Below are 22,292 nucleotides of genomic sequence, written 5' to 3' on the forward strand. Positions count from 1 at the left end.
TAACTTCTCTTTGCTTGGCCTGATTGGCTCTGGGTGACGTTCACACCACCGGTGAGAAAAAGCGCATCCAACGATTGTATTTCCAGCTAGAGGAAATTGAGTGTTTATCTCGATTTTCAGCAGTTCAAAACTTTTCCACTTCAATGGCGGAACGTCCTCGTTTAACGTATCAGGGCCGGGAGACGGATCATTTCACTTCAGAGGGTTGATATACAGGAATAAATCAGTATCAGCTTCACTAGTTTGCCTTGTAGCTACCTATTTACTTGCAGAGCAGATGGGCAGAATGTGTCACTATTCACTCTCTTTTGCTGTTTGCAGAAGCCGACAAATTCGCATGTCACAAAGAATTGCTAGAACCTTGTCCAAGTGCTTCCTTTTAGTCTGTAGCAGAGTGTCGCCATCGTTTTCATCAGATGGCTGGTGTACACTTCAACAGTGAGCGTCGACTGAATTCAAAGATTAAGCGGCAATCTGCGACGATACATTCAACTCTAGGCATGGAAGCTTGTAGACAGGATATTTTCCTTTTACCAGGCAGTGGCTTACCAAAACAACTACAATTTCTCTTCCCAAATAGAACCAAAAAACCAGTCAGCCCATTCTGAACGACTAATCCGTTGGAAAGGTCTATCATGTTTGTTCAAATAGCACTGAATGGAACGATGACTCAACTTCCATACCCAAGTTTTTTCCAGTGATGAGCATCCTAGAAATATTGCCGTCGGAATACAGCTTGGTCAACTCATCTTGAGCAGCTGTAACCTGTAACTTTGGCACAAGCCACAGCTGTACACCACTGGAAATGTGATGGAATGGAGGTTCATACAGGGATGGCACCCTTAAAGTTTTACCGGACATAGGCGTATCACTATGGATATCATCTTCATGATGGTGGTATAAGGGGTATGCCTTCCTTATTTTGCAAGAGGGTTCAGCAACAGGATACAAGGCGGTATGACTGTAAATTAGTGCTTTACTAAATTTGCAATCTAGCAGGGAACAGTGGGGTGGTTGCTTTAGGTTGAAGTACTAAGAAGTTAGGTAACCTTTCTTTTTGAAAATGTGATGGAATGGAAGTTCATACAGGGATGGCACCCTTAAAGTTTTACCGGACATAGGCGTATCACTATGGATATCACTTTCATGATGGTGGTATAAGGGGTATGCCTTCCTTATTTTGCAAGAGGGTTCAGCAACAGGATACAAGGCGGTATGACTGTAAATTAGTGCTTTACTAAATTTGCAATCTAGCAGGGAACAGTGGGGTGGTTGCTTTAGGTTGAAGTACTAAGAAGTTAGGTAACCTTTCTTTTTGTCGGAATGCTTCAAGAGTTGATGATCACAATGAAGGGTTGGTCTCCTAGACACGTTTTAAATCTATGGCTTTTAAAGCTAAAATATTGGTGGGCGCTTGTTCTTCGGAGGTCCCTCAAAAACAGTTGCTAGGCACTTCGGTGAATACTAAGGAGTTTCTTTCTAGACGATATCTTGTACGGTAAGAAACAGCTATACATATAACGAATATGAACAGCTGGAATTGGAAAAGAACATATGGATTGTCAAATTAGGGAGAATAGGCCCACCTCCACTAATGTATGGCCAACTAGGAGCGTTTATTTCGACGGATGACAAAAACACGAGCGAATGGGAGGCACACTTGAAAGTATGTACTACTGCTGAACTTTAGTTTTTAACATAAAACAAAAAACAGCCTTTTTGATGTCGTGTAGTTGCGACATGGGACTGCGCTATATACGCATCACTCTTGTTTGAAATATGAGAGTGAAAGGTCAGTATCAGTCATGGGTCTCAATGTCAAATATAATGCAAGGATTAATTGACATTAAATTCATTGCGATACACAGATCGTCTCCTAAGATGACGTAGATTTGTTTTGATCTGAGCACTGTAAATTCCTGAGAATTTCCCGACGGCACAACAGGTTGAAAGTTAGACGTAGTATACCACTCATAGGGTTGCTGAAAATTCTACGACAGCCCACCACTGGTTTCGGCCTTGTTGGGCTCATCACGAAGGCGCAATCCCCGAGTTTCCGTCAACCTTATGCAGGAAATTGACGAACTACACCCATTTGCAAATAAATTTGATCTTGCGAAAGGCTCAACTGTAACCTAGTTAAATAGTTCGTTGATGATTATGGCGCATACACTTGATTAACGCTTCACCTCTATTTACTTATTCATCGAACGCTATCGACCTTGGGTGCCACTTGAAGTACAGAGCCACCCTAATTTGGACACCAAGAAGTAAGAATAGAAACATCTCAGTCGTCACTGAATAGCTATATAACGTCCACCATTTTGACACGTAGCGGGTATCAGACGCATACCCAGTGCAGAGACAGGAAGGCTTGTGACAAATCTGGTTCTACGTTTTCTCTGAAAGTCACAGCATGCAGTTTTCATCCATCATTCAAAAGACTTGCGTGTTTTGGCTTATCCGAACGCAGACCAGTAGTGTTCGTATCGGTCGACCGCTGAAGCATCAACTTGTGATGCATGTAAAAAGTGAAACGTTAGCAGAGTTTATTGACAAGTGAAGTATACAGACAAATCTTTACTAGGTTAGTGTGAATATGAATGTCAATTCGTGCATACATTCAAATCAATAGGATTTATTTGGACTTTATTTAGGTTACAAACAATTGATAACTCTGAATCATTTTCGTCCCTCAGTAATACTCAACGGCATACTTGCCTGCTGGACGAAACTCATCATTTCAATCAACAGTGATGTATTGAAATGACCTAGCCTACTTCTATAGTTGAGACGGCCTAGTTGTGAAAGATAGATTGATGAGCCGCCACCTCATGTAGTTTGAGGTAAGGAAAACACGTTTTTGAGCGGAATTTCACTGCTCAGCATTCTGCTAACCTTGGCGCTAAGTAAATCACAGACGCTTAAAAACTGGTGTCAATTTTTAATCAACGAACTGCGCGCTCTTCTGATTAGTCAAGTTCATGTAGGACAAACGGGTCCTTTCCATTTGGATTATCTCGTCTTCGGCTGCGCATAAATCGATGCATTTATCAAGCAACTTTTACGAGCTCATGGACTAACTACTATTTCGAGCAAAAAGAACTTCCAAACGGAAAAAAAGAAAGTTAAAGAAGAAAACTCGATCGTATCTACAGGCTCCTCTCAAAGATAGTCAGCCAGGTGGATCGGAACGGAAAGCATGGACAGTGATAAACCTAACATTGACAAACCTGACACGAATTATTCGTCTTTGCTTCGAAAATGGTTGAACTTCAGTCTACGAGCTAGAAAGTGTAATACCAAAATTGAAACCAGCCTTCGTTGACTTATCCAGTGAAGAGGCCAACGGGACGGCATTAATAGTTGCACATATTCTCAAGTGCCGCCGACCAAGCAAATCTAATCCCATTTTCGTAGACTATCCATCTAACAACCCACACGTGGAAAGCAGCCAAGAACAATATAAATGCTTTATTCAAATACGAGCATCATGAATAGAAAGTCCTTGGTAAATACAAAATGAAGCAATTTTAAGATCCGAGTTGACCTCCATTTACACCAGTGTACGAATAAATGACAGTACTGTCCTCTTACATATAACCGATGATGTTGGTTTGACATTCCGCACCAACAAGTCACTCACTGCATTATAGTTACAGTGTACACGATTCACCCACGCACACACCCAAACAGGCCAACAAGCGGAGTCTCTAGGGTTTCTGTTATCACCCAAACCGTGGTTAATATCGTTCTGAGATATCCGGAGTTAAGGGCTGATAAGTTATTTGAATACTCACCAAGTGTTTGGTGGAGGTACATGGTACAGGGCTCTTTCACTTTTGATCTGTCATTAATTAACTTTCACAGTTTGTATGCAATAATAATACATTAGTCACATTTGAACAAGTGTTTAGCGAACGTCCCGTTGAGTTTCTAGACTGCTTGGTTAGAGGTAAACTGTCTGATTTGACTGTGCATAGAAAACCGCCTCAATACGATCGGCACTGGAATTACCGCTCACTTTATTCCATCAGGAAAAAAAGCGTAATTAAGTGGAAGGAAGGATTACAAAACTTGCCGGGCACTAGAAGACGATGAAGCTGAGTGAATCCTGGCAGTGTTGAAAAGAAAGGACTATCCTACTTTTTTCATTTAGAATACGATTGGGCAGAATAAATAAAAACGTACTTTTTGAAAACTATACACACAGCTTGGGTCTGAAGGCTGTGTTCTATCAGAGCCTAATAAATGCACGACGTTTTGGCGGAACACAAAGGATAGGGACTTGGTGGACATAAAAGGCAGTCCACTGTGGGATGGTCGAATCGATCGCGTCCGTAAAATAAGACGCGAGGAATTGGAGGCCAGATAACTGGTGGGCAACTGTGCTTACAAACTGGTTTATACAAAAGCCACGTATTATTTCCGCCTCAGAATCCTAATCAACTCCATCAAGTATGGTTTGATAAAGCCAAAATTGTCAACAGGATCCAGCCGCAGCAGGCAGAATGTGACGCAAAAAGTCTGGCGATTCACGCTTACTACGCATGCGTCAAACGAACTGAAGGCCGAAAACCACCGCTCTATCGACAGAACTGATTAGTAGTGAGAAAGAAGAACACCAAATATAGCCTCTTCGATACAACCCACTATTAAAACGCAAATCAGAACAGTGAATAAGCTGTTAATTATTTGAGCGATATATGTCTGCATGATTTAATTTCACTTTAAGGGAATGTTATTTGTCGTGGAAAACGAGGATTTTCATGGAAAACTTCTTGGTTTTTCACGACATATTCAAAAGACGAGTTGCAGTATGTTAAGATTTCGCCTTTATGTTTTTTTCAGCCGCATATCACATCTAATTGTTCACTCTCCCAACTGCTACACTAACCGAAATGATGTACACGTGGTATCGACTATCTGACTGCTTTCTTGTTGAATTTGGCATAGATACCCTAAAATTATTGCATCTCCTAAAATCGGTGTCTAACATGTTGTATTAGCTGACAAGGCAACCGGTTATACTCTCTCTCTCTCTCTCTCGAGTTTTGACGTATGCTATTCCGTAAATTCAGTACCTTGAGCTCAATACCACTCGATTAAAGCATTTTACTAACATTATTACTATTAACCAAATTCATTTCGCTTACTTTCTTCGGTTACATGCTTTTCCGGCTATAATGATGAAAGGAAGGACTTTACCACACCATTGACCAAATCATTTCGCTTACTTTCCTCGGTTACATGCTTTTCCGGCTATAATGATGAAAGGAAGGACTTTACCACACCCCTATGTGGCTCGTTACCTACATACAGTTGACAGTGTGGTAAGGGTTCGAGTAATCTGGAGAACGGGTGGCAACTAGACGACAATGTCGGCAACAGTTCCACAGACGGGATGCATAACTTCACTCGTCAGAGCTTGATGTGTATACAACACTTACACATAGCAAGCTAACAACTCATCCAACAGAAAACATACTTTTTTATATGGACGCACATTTATGAAACTAACGGTATCAAAGCATTGACAAACATGTTGAGCCTACTGTGTAGTCAAGCTGATGAAAAGGACTGTCTGTACAAGAGGTATAAAGACCTGGTGACATACTGTGTCATGCGTTTGTCCAAGTTAGTCATAGATTTAAAATCCAGAGTTGTGAAAATTTTTCACAACGACTGGATGCAGAGATAATGGAAGATTTGATGACTCATGGTTTCAGGGATGTGTCGCCTGCCTGAAGCAACCTGACTATGACTCAGTCCAATCGACTTTGCTATCCATCTACATCTACCTACCTATCCACCTACCTAAACTGTCCCGTTTCTAAACTGTTGTCCTTCAGTGTATTTGGTCAGCCTAGTTTCAGATTTAGGTTGCAAAACAGAGAAAGCAAGTTCTCATCATAGTATTCATGGGTGTTTGTTTCATTTTTCGGTCATTCATGAGCGTTATCGATTGTTTTTGTTGTCTTGCACGAACTACATATGCAAACGCTAATCGATTTCAGGAATTCCAATCTGCTAGGTGATGCAGATTGCTACTGAAATAATGAACTTCTAGTTCAGGGGATTAGAACAACCAGAAAAATTTCTTTCTGAAAAGACCAGGAGTAAAGCTATGCCAGAGCTTTAAGGACAAACTTTCCTAAATTTGAAAACTGATAGAGGGGCAAACTCACGAATTAATCTGGCAGAGCCTGTGGTCAATGTTCAATTGTGCAGTTGAAGCAATATCGGTCGGGCTCCAAGCACCAGTGCAAGAAGTATGCTATTCTGGAACTTATCGAAACCTGCGAACCTAGGAGATTCGCATATCTGCACGACGGAGAATTTTTATCAGAAATAAACGTTTTTCAACTCCTTGTAATAAAAACATTCGAGGTTACACGGAGTTGAAACATACCACAGTTTCGTGCAATAGACGGATCATGAAGGTAAATCAAACGTCACGAAATGTGCTGCGAACAATGCATGGCCTTTGATACATGGAACATGCCTGAATGAATTTCTTCTTGTCTCACACAAGCGGCGTCCATATAATCCTGCTCTGCGTTAACTATACAAACCTTAAATTTGTCATTCAAAACCGAGACTCCATTGTTTCTTTTCTGGCACAAGTCTGCTCAACAAAGCAGATTTGGGACACAAGACTATTCAACAATTTCATCAACACAGTTCCCATATGGCAAAAAAAGACCGACCGATTATCCTTTGATGTTTTGCCAGTCAAGTCACGGGGCGATATTACAGCTTCTTTGAAATTATGTGTGGGGTCAGTCACGTCTTTTTGGTCCGTGAAACGAAGGATCTTTATGTAGTTTCGCCTGTTAGAGCTGGGTAGGACGTTACAATGTCGAATTCACTTATACCTTTCCTGGGATCGTGTTTGAGGTGTAGTTGAGCATTCATAGCATTTTCATTGGATATATCCTTGATAGGCACCCCAAAACAACACTAACGGAACAATCATTTTTGTGAATAACGTCTGCAAACCAGTGTGTCCTGCACGAGTATTTGACTGAACCCCAATGTAACAATATTGACTTCAAGCACTTCACTGGCTTCACTGTCCTCCGGTGTGTTTGTTTGATATTTGCCTCAGAAAGGTATCTAACCTATTTCGCGGGTTCTCCTCTCTCTCTCTCTCTGTTTTGTTGTCTTTTTTTTCTAGGAATGAAACAGTTACGCTCTGAAGGCAGCAGTACTCAGGCTGATGAGCGTCGCTGCGGCGAAGACTGTTCTGTTCCGACGAGGATTTCGCAAGTGATCATAGAACAATAGGTTCCTTTCACAGTTGTATTAGGCCGGGCTACTGTTATATTCCTCTTTCTATGGAGCTTCTTTCAGAGGCCCAGTGACTATTACCCCCAAAACAAACACTAGTCTGAACAATCCAAAGGAATATCTAACTGGGGCAGTGGCAAGTTCACAGATCCGACAGTGCCCGATGGGCAACAAAACGAAAAGGGTAGACCGTTTTAGACCATTTGAATCCCAAATGTTTAGTCTCAGCAACATATCACATCCCGTACGGAGTCGCGGTGTACAGCTATCCAGAACTAACTGTTCTGATTTGAACATACACAGAAAGTCTTTGTAAGAAATTTGAGCCGATGCATTTCAATCTACCTCGTCGCTAATTTCAGTCAATCATACATAATATGGCATGCTCAGTTCTACATATGTCTCATGTAGAATTGTGTGGTCGAACTGACTTTACGTTGAATGCATTTTACATCAGTGATATGACAACTGGAAGTTTCACAAGGACACATTTAACTGAAACACACGATAAGGATCAGGTATAGCATGTGGCTAGGCGTACTCAAATTTGCTTCGGCATTCAAGCGGTATCGAGTGAAATCCTTTTTAGCGTGTTTCATTGCATCTTACGTGGCCCAGAGAGCCCTCTGGTTATCTAAATTACAAATGAGGCAGAATCAATAGACTGACACATTGGCCTTAAAAGGCGCCGGATAACCTTCAGAGTAACGGTCAACTCGGATCAGCTTAATGAATACGATCAATATAATTAGGCTTATGCTGTCTAACATTCCATCTGAGATCACACGTTCCGAGTAGGATTACAGATTGATCACGCATTAAATTTTTAGGACGAGCTAAACTTTACGTGGTAAGTTTAATATTGATTTTTCTTGGGGTGTTGTCGCACCACGTGATAAACACATCTGCTTGTGATTCCCGTGAGCGAAACTGTAATATCAACCAATATCAGCATAGCGATAACAGTAACAATGTTGCTTGCGTGGGATTACCATGTACTGTGTCCACATTCGAAGACATCACGCTTCGGTCAAATTGCAATGACCGACAACTATGCTGCGAATAGAAAGACTCGGTCCCGTTCAGTGAGCACCCAGGGTGTTTCAACCGTAAATCTTCGACACTGTTATTTATGTACATTTGCTTCCACAATAAGAGTTTATCATGAAAAAATCGGTACTGCAGCACCAGCCCAAAGTAGCTCACGCCTTTCAACTTACATGTGTATATTGAAATTGGTCTCAGACTTGCTTTACGAATCTAATCCTGCCCTGTGGCTAGGATGCTGTATGCACTTTGACGGTCCACGACCGCTTTCACCCTTTTAAGGGCTCATCCGGTGGGCTTAGGTTACATGTTGCCGTTAACCGTAGTCTACTTGAACACCATATAGTACAAGATTGACGGAATACACTCATTTGCAAAAGCTGATGTCAATGAGGAACTGAAATGATTCCTAGATGAATCATTTATGACATTTTTCATTGACAAGAGACACAGTCCGGTCTCTCGTTAACAATGTTTAATTTGCGGGTGATTGTGCTTCGTCAGCTTTGTAACTAACTGAATCTTTTGCTTCTCAGATTGTCACAAAATACCCCTGTGAGATCCTAAATATATCGAACAGATATTGGACTGATTTCGACAAATACACTCGCTCATTTACATATCATCATCTGGGCTCCAGGTGAGTTTCCGAACAAAACCAAATTGATACGCAAATGAGTGGAGTTGCCGAAATCTGTCCAATTGGGGTTCAAGTATAACATAAGGTCGACAGAAACTCGGAGAATGCTCCTACTTGATGAGCCTCAGGAAGGACAAAGCCGGTCGTGGGTTGCGGAAGAATTTTCATGGACCTTATGAGTAGTGTATTACGTCTAATCATGCTTAGCAGTTTTTGATTGCAGATGGTGCTGGCCAAGTTCGGGTTTGTAAAGCCATTCTCGTTTCCAACAGGGGAGACCAATCCCTGTAACCATCATGCTCTCTCTTGGTGAGGGACTTCATATGCTATCCCATGTCATTCTGGGGGAAACTGGTAGAAAAATGACCGCAACTGCTACTGATTCACTTTAGAGGTACTGCAGCACACGTCTAACCAGCAGCGAATGTCTGCTCACTGAAATTAATGACACTATTGAGATTCGTTCCACTTGCCTTCAACAAGTTGATAAGTGAAGGACAACAAAGCACCGGTAGTTACCCTGGATTTTGTCGCATAGATTGTGATCATTTTAATTTTGAAACACTCAACTTAAAGTGGTACACAATCCCTCACAGATTGATTCTTCCTGAATAAAAACCATGGACAGATACTCCAGAGTTTGGTTTTTGTCTCCTGCAGAGTTCACAATAAGGTAGGTTGTTGATCACAACGTTGTGTAGACTGACCATGGTAAGTCTTCCAGTCCTACATGAAGAAAGGGGACCATTGTATGTTTATGGTGACCCTCGACAGATTCACCAATTAACTGTTTACAACCACACGAATTTTTCATGCTTTGATTTCCTGTGCATCCTTCGGACCTCTCCATTATGCCGCAGTGAGTGAGGATGTAGCGACACCCACTGCTGCAATTGCATCTAGAGTGAACCAACAATACATGGTACAAAACACGAGCTTGCATATTCGCCAACGAAACTGAAATAAGCAGCGCTAGCCAAATGAAAGCAAAGATTGAAAGAGATATGTCGTCCGATATTAGTCCGGGATGACAAAGGCGCACCGATCAAAACAAACATTATTGCTATGGATATTGTTTGTCACTACCTCGGGCATTCCCAATATTATAAATTATGAATACTGAAAGAATATCTGATCCGCCTGCACACAAATAACAAAATAATCACACAAGACCTTCAATCCGAAAATTTCACACTGCAATGTCGCAATATTCCTAATAAAAATGCTTGCCATGGATGATACTATTGGGGAGCCCATATCAACTCTACGTTTTTGCATAAAAATTTGTTTGAACGTGAAGAGTGAGGTGAAGATGGAGCTCGGTTCCAGACACTACTTAAGTAGATGACGGATTAGTAGGAGCAACAACTGTCTAGTCGTATTCTAACAGGTGGTATGAAATTTTAAGTGGCTTGTCAATGGAAACCCAGGAAAACAAGTGATGGATAACTTCTACAACTTGCCGCACATTGGTGGAGGTACTTAGGTGATAAGTCGGTAATTATACAGCTTATTTTTTCAGTAACATACTAGTTCATCTCAACTCTCTTATGTACTGGTGGAAATTTAGTCTTTGTAACTGAAAGTATGAAGTGATTTCTGGGTTTCCTAGGCACTCTTCTCAAAACTGAACTGTCAGATCTTCACGTGCGGTCACTGAGAAACAGAGTATACAAGATCTCAAAGGTCAGGAAATGAAGGCTGTGAAAAACATGGTGTACCATAGAGAAGACAACACATGAGTTAAAAATCAGAAAAACAGCAGGACTTTCTGTCGGTTATGCAGATTCCTTATCCTGATAACATTTCCAGACAAAGTAATAAAGTTCATTTGACCTCAAAGTACCCATTGCCCTCAATATGGATAAGTAATAAAACTGAGCTTTGATATGTAGACTGCAAATCTACTTGGATAAGACTGACGGGCAGGTAACGTTGAGAGCGCACGTTGCCTAACACAAAAGATATGCTCGTTTCTTCCTCAAGCAGAAAAAAAGCTATAAAGCAATTCAGCCACTACATTGAACGCCAAAGCAAAGAAACATGCGGTCTTGTTTGTTCGAGCCCAACCAATTCAACCAGGACTTTTTTACACGCAGGACGATGCCTTGCGAAGTCCCTGGCAGTTTACACGCAACCCGAGGGTCTGACCATATCGCTGCCTGTTCAGGATTAATCAATAATAGACAAGCCAGGCGCGTGATGCCTTGACCTCAGCCTCAAACCACAAACATGGGCGTGTCCCCCTATCCAATCAACTGACGTTGGTGTAACGCCAAAGGTCAGCTTGGGCTTATTATTCCACTCCTGAAAGTCATTTGTTGTGGCTGAAAAATCGAGTAATAGACCTAGTCCTACTAACTTTGCAGCCCGATCACGTTGAGGGTAATTGCTTTGACATATGCAAACTACGCATAGCACTGTTGGTAACACCAAGTTCTCAATTCGTGAAGACTGAGGCTGTCAACATCAATGATTCCGGCAGTCATGGCTTTAATCTTCAACTCATTCCGGCAGTCATGGCTTTAATCTTCAACAAAATGACCAGCTTTGGGTCGTTTTCATCGTACACATTGCTGAGTAAGAATGGCACCGTAAGCTGGACTGCTCTCCAACAAACTCGGCTCTCGAGCAGAATATACCATTGTATCAAGATCACCAGAAGCATGCACGGCGATCTCATTTAGGGTGGTCTGAGATGAAGATTCGAGCCAGGGTCTTGTAGGCGATACACAATTCGGCCCAAAGTAGAAAAGTCTTCACACAAATGCTCGGTGTCCAATTGGAGTATGGGCAGCAAATGCTGCTGTACTGGAAAACCTACTGACTTAGCTAGTGTTAATTTGGCTGGTTTTCTGGAGCTCTAACATTCCCCTCAATGGGGGCGTGGGACAAAGGTAGGGCGACCGATTAATTAGAACAGTAGGCTGTCAGTTAACAAAGGGTTGCAAAGGTGTTTGAAATATTTCGATTGTCCAGGCCACAAAAAAGGATTGTTCAGAATACCTCGTCTTGAGGATTTAAATCAGACGCTTGACCCACAAGACAGGTGGGAATATGTGGAAAGCCCGAACTCAAGCCCTCCACTCAACAACCTGGCTTACAAGCTAGAAAAGTAGTTTCTCCTAAGGGGATATGCCCGACAGAAAGTCGGGTCTGACTGACCGCTGCGGGATGGTCTGACAGAACTACACAGACAGTAAGCGACAGAAATCTGGCCCCTGAAACTGCTGATCACAGATGATCCGTTACGGGCCACAGCGGGACCTTGTTGATATCTAGTTGTTTTTCAAACCTAGTCAGCAAAGCGTCAATGGTCACGGTCAACCGTTAGAAAATCGGGACATGCAGTTTTTGGGACCGCACTTAATCCGTTCTCTCTCGGAGTAAGACGGCATTGCCATTTCCGCGAATAGGAATATCCTGCTCTCCTAAGGAAAACAAATTAGCTCGTTCTCGGAAAAGTTCGGTAACAATCGGTGGGGTTTTTTTGTTGGCATCGTTTCTCTTTAGAGACAAAAGCCTCATCAGGCCAGGTGACTAGTTTACGAGGCCGGTTGAGATTTAAAGCAGAAGAAAAAAAATCTGTGTTAAGTGTCTGCCAAGGGATACTTTGTTAAAGTGGGTCACCAAGTGTCAAGTTGAAGGGGAAACTTAGTGGATTTGGGCCCAGTTTAGGGACTGGTATTTCTGTTTCACGTGATGGTCCCTCTTGAACGTCGCTTCCACTTTTCGTCCAACTGTCGCTGATCTTGTGCTACGATATTTGTGTAAAGAAGAGGGATTCTGTGAACTTTGGTCGGGTTGGGATTTCCATCCTCTGTTTTTGCTAACGATTTTACGCGCATTGACAACCACACAGTCACGTGTCAGTTCAGTTTATCTAAGAGAGCGTATGAATCTCGCCAGTTCCACACTCTCGACTCTATTCAGGCTGTGATGCTCCGTAATTTCCACCACCTCAACTGTGGTGTGAACTGCAGTCCTTGTCTTAACAATTCCACATTCACCAAATCTGTTCTATATCCTGTGTCTAACGCATGTACCACCACTGGTGAGACTTTGAACAACGTTTGGTATTCTTCCGCATTTCTTGGTGGTTTGTTTATCCTCCTTTTGTGCCCATCAACTCTGGTGTGCAATTTCCTAGCAGTGAGTTGTCAGTGCAATCGTTGCAGTTAATCTTATACGCACAGTTCCTAGTCCTTTCAACCGGAATGGGTCCTTCCAATCGCACCAAAACTGAGCATAGCGTCCTTCTCTTCTGGAAAGCTACTGGAATGTTGGCTAAGTTTGACAGTCCTCGATTAATCTCCATCATCCATGCTTTATATGGAGTGACTGTTGCGCTAATTCATCCATTACTGGGTCTATATACCGGAGTCAATATCCTTCTTAACTGGGTATCCTATTTCTTGAAGTCTGTTGGAAATCTCAATTTGAGCTGCTGTTCGGTTGATCTCTTCTATGCATAGCGCTCTGACTCGACTAAATATCGATGAGACAATACTGGCGTACCCAGACTTTGGATATGCTTAAGACGGTCCCTGCGTCTGGGATTTAGCTGAGTCTCCAGCTAAAACCAACCAAATGCACAAACCTGTGTACCTCGCGAATTTATCAAAACATCAAATAAAAAAGGCCAGGAGGACAAGCGAATCGTGCACGATCAAAGCACAGTATTCGCAATCGCATGTTTGATTCATAAGAACTACCATTGTGAGCGTGAACTCAAAACAACTGGTGGAGTGATTTGGGCTGGAGTGTGTTACTGGATGACAACGGTTGCGGAACGCTCAGTGACTCGGAAACACAATGGCACCCGTCAAACCTAGTCCAATGTCTGAAACTATGTTGTGACGAACGTGTTGGTGATCTCACAAGGGGCTCCCAAATAAGCAAACTGTAAGGAGCTAGTTAAGTGCTCATCCTTAAGGAAAACTCCTGAGCAAACAAAAGCCCAATCAGCTTTTGGTACTTCACTTGTCTTGCAACAAATATCCTGTAGGATTCCGTCCGTACCTGACAGTTCAATCTGAACTGATCACACCAAATCAACTGGAATTTCTTGTCACAAGTCTCACATTGAGTGATAGTTTCCCTAATATAGTGTAGAGGTGGATCATATATAATTTATTCGCGAGCCTCCAGAATATCACGAGGAATGGTGTTGTTGATTAATTTACGCATAGCAGACGATCAACAGGAATTGATAAGGCCTAGGAGAAAAGCATATCACAAGATTCTATTGAAATGACAGACGAACTGAAAAGGACGGATAACAAATAGATTCAAAACTGACGACATCAGTAGCGATGAAAGAGCTTTGGATCGGTTGTGAAAAAAGCAACGAGGGGAGAAAGCAGATACAAAGCACGAATGAGGAGAAAACACAGCAGCACGCTAAGTGAAAATACAACGCTTCGCGGTATCTTCCTGCTGTAACTCAGAAGTAGGGCGCTTTACAATTTTTTTCCGGATGAACAAGAGGCATATCGAGAAAATACAAAGTAAAGGGACAGTGGAATTCATGTATTAATACGAAATCCAATCAGAGGCTCAGCTTCTGGGACCACACCACTTTCAGACACTGGGTAGGGAGCGGACTGGAAAACAAACAAACGCACAACGTTAAGGGAAATCCCTTTAGTATGATGTCATTGTAAACAGCAGCGGACACTGGGGTATTCAGTGCATGAGGTGAACCAATAATTTCTAGAACAACCAGATTTGTGAGATGAAAGGAAATTTTTAAAAATGGAAACGTTTAGACTATTGGAAACGTGTTACTGTAAAATGGTGATGGAAACACACTACGCCATGCTACGCAGAATGAAATTTGATCGTGAATTAACTCGTCAACCATTGAATTTTGGGCTCCACACTGAACTATGTCACGGATCTCTACACATAAGTTCTGGGATTTATATAACCGACCACTGAACAATAAATGGAAATTTTCAAAGTTGAAAAACAGCGTTTCCAAATTATACAACACATGGTGCCCAAACTTCTTAACACTATCCAAGCCGAATTTAGCCCGTAGCTCCTAGTCACTGAACCATTCAAACTTTAATCCTATATAGTTGTCATCTTTATCAACTCAAACGGAAGAACAGACCACTGTTTGTTGAACCGTTCAGGGGATCAATTTAGAGATTGACAGAGGTATCCAACCAGACATCTATCATCAGCTCACGAAAATCTAACAATGCAATGTATGCAGACCGGATTCAAGCGATGTGGTCCATTTGCACACTGTCCACAAGACCTATCAGGTTGGTTTGATCGTTTTGTAGGCTGTCGTAAACAACCCATAATAAGCTTTTTTTAAACGAACTGATGTTCCGCACAGGATAGAAGTCCGAGTGTGGGTTCTATAATCTAACATTCCAGTAAACATGTGGATCGCTGAAATCCAAATCAGAATCACCGATCAACAGTGGTCCAACTACTGGACGCCTCTGCTTAATAATAAACCACAGGCGATTTACGCAGAGCACGTAAACCCTTGAGGCTGATGTGTACCCGAAGGAATGAGATCCGTGGGTGAACGGCCAGAGTCATTCTGCAGGGCATCCACCGGTCTAAGCATGATGGCCTAGTTAAAAAAACTCTGGCAGCAGCTACGTGTTTATTGTCAGTGTACAGGCGGCATCCATCTACTCCTTCATGTTTCAGCGTGATAATGCAGCCCCCTCCAGTATAGTACCGCGCATATTACCAAAAGATGAGCATCAATACCGCCAACGTGGTATTTTACTCAAACTGCAGCTAATGGTGTTTTCGTCCATAGGATAATTCCATGTATATGGTCATTGCGAAATGAAAAACAATCACCTCCGCTCCAGGTGGTTACATTTATCATATGGGCCGATGAATGCACTAATGATCGTGCTAAGGCACGTGCCTCAGCATGTTGCTCAAGTTCCTATGTTCAAGGCTATACTGGGGAAATTCATCTTCTACAGAATGGCTTGTTTCTTCACCAGAGCAAAGCACTACGTCTCGGAGGTTCTCACGCCTGCATGGTTGGTCGTTCTTCATGTCATTATGTCAAGTTCCATGTCCTCTCATGACCCATACATATACAACGACTCAACTTCGATAGGCGATAACCAGTTTACGACTAGTTACCGAAATATTCAAAGTTGATGGACAAAGAGGAAGTTTATCCCTTGATTTGCATACTCCTGGAAACTGAAAATGTCCTGCAAGGGTTCAAAGACGCCAAAAGCAATGAACTAATCTTTTCTGCACTGTGGACACAATACTAGCATGCGAAGCGGACGCAGCACGACTGATTTTCTTTTGCAGCCCGTCAGCGGCAGAAAATTTCCGGAAGTGGACCAAACTGTTATGCACTGTGCTCTTGGACTATTCAAAAGTCTTTGAATTTGTGAACAGGAAATCACCGTTGATCATTCTTTTAAAACTCGACGATCCCGAAAGAACTCGACTTTAGTAGATCTCCCGAGTACACACTTGTGGAATCACTTCTGCTGAGTTCAGAATTATTGCGGAAGTGAAGCAATGATATATTTTGGCTCCAGCAGTGTCTATTCGGTATTAGGTCATGATCTGTACAGAATCATCCGCCATTCCATACCCATCCAGTACCACCTGTAACATTAACCCTCCCCTTCAAAACGCCTCATGTGCAAAAGGAAGCTGCACTAGTAAAGGATCTGTTTGCCGCTTTTGCGCATGATTGTCTGTTGCACACTCGGAGAAGGAGCTGCAGCAAAAAGCCAGTGCATTTGCCGCGGCAAACTCTCCTTTTGGTCTGATTATGAATGAGTCTAAAATGCTTATCTTTTACCGACCTCTCCCAACAACAGACACCACGTATTCCAATTATTGGTCGCCCACTGGAGTAAAAAGTTCTGCAACCTTATCACATATTTGAAAACGACACCGAAATACATGCTAAGTTTGTCAAGGAAAGTGCTGCTTTCGAGTGACTCTATAAACGCAGTTGGAGCAATCACAACTTGTGCATGAGTACCAAGGTTGAATTGCACGTAGATGTCATACTCTATTCATTACTGTGTGCCAGTGAAACAGGGACATCACACTGGTGGCACATAAGGGTGTCCCGGCAGGATTAGCCATGTTGGTCGCTAGTGTACTCGCCAGTTCACCGGAACTGGAGTGAGTTTGCTGCATTTTCTAATGACCATCCACCCGATGACAGCTAGCTGCAGGGTTAATAGAATACTACTATGACATCCAGTACTACCTTCTCGGTGTTAATAAGCGGTTCATCAATGCGAGCAATGACGACGAAATGTCGGCAACCAAACTGCCAAACTGCGTGGCGAGCGAATAGAAACTCATCCGATCTACGGAAAATTCACGCACTTGAGCTATAAATACTTTGGTATATTGCCGCTGGTTTGAATCAACTGAACGCTCTACCTTAGATAATCAAAGTATATCCAAAAACAACCGCATAAAAATTTAAGTTCTTCAAACAAACAGAACAGTTTTGTGGAGAGACCCATTATTTCCGATCTAACCGTTTTTGAAAAGCAACATTTATGTTGGTTACATACGTAGTAGAAAGGCTAACGATCACTTCGTGGAAGATCGATGGAACGGTATAAGGTAGCTCCTTTCCATTTTGCCCCGCGTACAACAAGAAGTTGTGGGGTTGGATAACTGTACTTCGCATCAGCCTCTTCAAACTCCCAAATTCTTCAACAGCAGGAAGGTATTTGGCGGAATGTTCACCAGGGCCAAACTTTCAAAATATATTGACGAAAACCCCAAGCTGAAACTAACGATAAATGCTCCCAAATGAAAAGAATTAGACAAGTCTGACATTCAGAACTGCTGCCTCTTCGGTTCGGGTACCGTTTCTGAGGACAATAATTTGAGACCGAATCAAGTCGAAAAAAGAGACAAGCGATAAGCGATACGAATTGACCATGTCACCTAATTGTTCAACTCCTCTGAAACACAGTGCGTGTGGTTAAGTTATGATATTCGGATAATGAAACCAGGGCGAAAATTATGGCGACAGATGATGTACACCAGCTGTTCACCATCCGGATTCGCATGGGACCGGGTTGCACATTCCCACACACAGCTAGCTGTATACCGCGTCAGACAAACTCAGTGATGGCGCTCTGCGACCCTAACAAGCAAGACAAACTGAGCTTCCAAACCACAGGCCTTGAGAAATATGAAAACGTGCCCCGCTGATAGTTCCATGTATCAATCGTTTGTCTACCGAAAAATGTGTAGCCTTCGGCTTCGGCATGATGGATTCTAAGTGACTTTTCGTACTAATTGAGCCAACATATTGCCACCAGTCCTCGTGGCAATTTCCAAATCACGAAGGTGAACAAACGTGCAAAAGATTCAACAGTTCCGAGCTCAGTGAATGATCACAGACATCTGAGGGGCAAACTGTCAGCTCCCGTACATTATGTCACTATAAATCCCCGAGAAACCGTTCTGTGCCCAAAAAGTCAATGTGATTACCAACCGCAAAATAGGAGGTCAACGTTGGTTCTACAGTGTCGTGCAGGTGTTATGGAAGAGGTATCCTGAGAATACGGTAATACTATAAATAAACTACCAGGAATAGTACGCAGAACAGCCTCCGATTCTAACCGGACTGTCGTGGAAGACAGTATTATGGTAAAGTATGAACAACCAAACGGTATCAGTAAAAAAATGGGTTAGGCGAGAAAAACAATAGTGATATCATTAGATCACTGATTAACTGAAGTAAGACACAAACAACTGTACACCAACAAAAGACACAATTTAGTAAAACTAGACTCAGAGCAACCCTAATGTCATGGTGTGATTTGAATATCACACAGTGTATGATGTTAGGGAGGAGAACAATTTCAAACACTCCGCTTTTGAAGGCGCATTTTATCACGGTTATGTGTGCAGTCAGAATAGCTGCGAATCATCACGACAAAAGTTCGACAATCGGTCCATGTGGGTCGTAGTGGGGAATGAGACTGTGGCAGGCAGTTGATGTTTTGAATCAAAGTCGTGAGTGCGCAAGGTTAGCATGCCTTTTGAATAAAACTAGTTAGCTAAAACCTTCGTTGAGTGATAGACGTTGTGGTTTATTCCACAGGAGTACTGTGACAGAATATGAAATGGTGAAAGCAACGAAGTTGAAACAAGGGATAACACCATCGGAACCGGTGCGAACCTGACCTTATATCGACCTCTTTAGATAGATGGGGAACATAAGACTATCCGAGCTAAAGGGTAGTCACTTGAAAGAGGAGTGAATTAAGACATTTGATCGTCTCTTAGTGATATCAGTGAATGACATCCAGCAACATCCAGCGATTTAGTATAGACTACTTTCTCGTGGAGCAATGGAAGTGACCACATAAAATCCAGCATGTTTTTTCACACATGACACACTTCTGGACTGAACTAGAGAATAAACATGAAAAATAGCAAGAATTTCATGGATTTAGGGAGATTTCGCCTTGCGTCTAACTGGTTGTAAAACGTCTGTGTAGAATATTAACATGAATTAATTTTTCAAATTCGAACACATAATGAACACCGAACAACCACGGTATTTCAAACACAACTTTCAGAACGTTCAGAATCTTCAAATATCAAACCTGGGCAACTGAACAATGAAAAGAGGCAGCTACGCGTCAAATCATGGGTTCCAATGGGTTCCCATCAAACACGAGGGACATTTTTTTCTTATTTTCTCTGCATAATGATCGAGCTTTACAATCGTAAAACGATACGGGACGAACTTTTGTGTTGTAAACTCTGTCGCTCATCGACAAGTTCATATCACATGGATCTTACAGGTAACCAGGATGAGAGAAAATACGACGGACTCGAGCGATTTTTTGCCCGTAATGCTGCCACCTGATATGATGCAACTACCCTGGTAAGTATATTTTCCCACTATTCCTAGTGGTGCTGATCACATCGGCAGCTGTAACGCCGTGGCTATCCAGTTTCACAACAGAGCTTCGCAATCTAAAGGTATACAGCACACACCGAATCTTTTGGCAACAATACCCAGATTACTTAGTGTAATTTGTATCCGGATAGAATCTGAACTAAGTAGTGCGATATGATCCGTATAGTCCATACCTTTGAATCCCTCCCCGGGGAAAAAGTCTACGTCAGAGGTAGTAAACATAGCGAGATCTAATTCCATTATCAAAATGAACAGAAGACAACCTTTCCGAACACCGCACTCGGTGGTAAACGCAGGAGAGTTATCCGTGGGCATTAAATAATGAGGATCGGAAAAGTGCTGTGATGATGTTTGGTAAACTCATTAGCAAACTAAGTTAAGTGGATGCCGGTCAGATCTCCTACTCATTCTTACCCTGAATATTCTACACAAAAGCCTTTTTATGCCAAGATAACGAGGCATTTTCCTTTCTATGACGTTACTCACAAAGTATGGGGACTAGGCCTACCTGATAAGTAACAAACGGGGTGAATTTCGGTGCACCTCTACGGGACAGAAATTGTCACAAGGCTGCTCGACCCCCTGAATCAATGGTACCCTAAGAACTGAGACAGCAATTGTTGGCTTCATATACGTATAGCGGTTTCCGAGTTATTGCAAGTTAAGCATGTAGTTTATGCATCCACGAAGCGGGAGGAACGCCGCTTTATTCATGACAATGCTTTTGGCGATTGTGGATGAATTTGCTTGGGACAATATGCTTTAACAAACTGAAGGCGATGCAGGTAAAACCGATACCCTGACGATTCCCACGCTCAAACCTTAGACCTTCTTGTGGGAATCTCAACAGATGTCTGACAACTCTCTGGCGCTTCAATGGTCTTTCAAATATTCTTCAGGAGTTATGAAAGGATATGAATCAGCCCTTCTACCACACACTTAAACAAGACGGGGTCAGACATCCAGGAGCGAGACCGCTGTTTTCAAATAATTCTTCTATTGGAATCAAGCAACCCACACAAGTGGTGGGGCTGGAAATGCGTTAATCCTTAAATGAAACTGTGAAGGAAGTCAACGTGTTCTTCGAAATGCACCGCACATCAAGACAGACGCGACTTATCATAAATTTTTAAGCTATGTCTCTATGTGACTACTTTACTGACCAGTGGTTTTCGTGTACAATGGCACCATGCGCGGTGTGACAGACAAATTGGAAACGAGTTTGACAGTTTACGCTCGTCCCAGACTTTACAGTCTTTTGAGCTTTCCTCATTCACCACTTCTGCTGACTGGTTACAAAAGACCACGGATGGAACGTCGTTTCGAAGGTCTCGCTGAGTTGTGTTGTCGGCCAGGTGATATCAGTCAGGGATATGGATGGCAGTGAAATGGTTTGAATTGAACCACGAATTCATTTTGGTATGCGCATAGCCAAAATAAGAACTCGCTGCGTTGCGACCATTCCTTTCAGCCGAACGGCTTGCTTTGCACTCGTGCGTCGCCTAAACAGCAGTCATCAGCGGAATTTGTGACGACTGCTTCTGGGTCACTTGACACTCGAAAATGTAAGAAAACTGAGTTGTTCTGGACTGTGTTGAGATGTGTTGCGGCGATCAGGTTACAACACATCGGTTTTCAACGAGGGAAGGTTACGACCTCTAGGTGGTTGTTCCACAATACGGATAGAAAATGCCAGTGATTACTGAGCGGTACGTGGAGTAATCTGATAACTAAATGTTGACGACTCCGAAGAAGTATGGCTTTCTCCGAAGGTTTTTATAAGGAAGAAAATCCGTGCTACACGCAAACAGCCAACTGGCACTCGGCACCCAGACTTCAGAAACGGTGCCGCAAATGTGCTTTGAACAAAAATCTTCGGACGCAGAGGCGTACTTGCCTCCTGCGGTTACTTTGGATAAAACGGTGCGAAATTAGCACACCTCAATGATAACAATCGATCACACAATACGCCGTTTTGTTAGTGTCTAAAAACACTGCACAAAGGAAGCCACTCAAGGTCGGTTTTCCTCTACGCACACCAGCTGGGCTCTTAGCTATGGGTCGGTAAACTCTGTGGACTATACCGTAGTTGGAGTAGTATTCACCACGCATCTTTCAGCAGAGAAATGACAAATTACGAGTCCGCTGGATATGAAGCCTGAAATGATTCCCTACGATTTTACGCCACCAAAGCACCGCTAGTATGACCCCGGTTCACATCATTTTTTACCAAACCTGGGAGGTAGTTTACGGTGGGACGCACTATTATTCGAGTTATTATTATCCAACGGATTTTGAGACAGCTTCAGTCACTTGTCCTCGTCGGTAAACATAGGCGCACTGCAATAGTGAGCCTATACGGTAAGCCTAGGTGGA

The sequence above is a fragment of the Opisthorchis viverrini genome, assembly GCF_000715545.1.
Source record: "Opisthorchis viverrini unplaced genomic scaffold opera_v5_82, whole genome shotgun sequence".
NCBI classification, from domain to species: Eukaryota; Metazoa; Platyhelminthes; class Trematoda; order Opisthorchiida; family Opisthorchiidae; genus Opisthorchis; species Opisthorchis viverrini.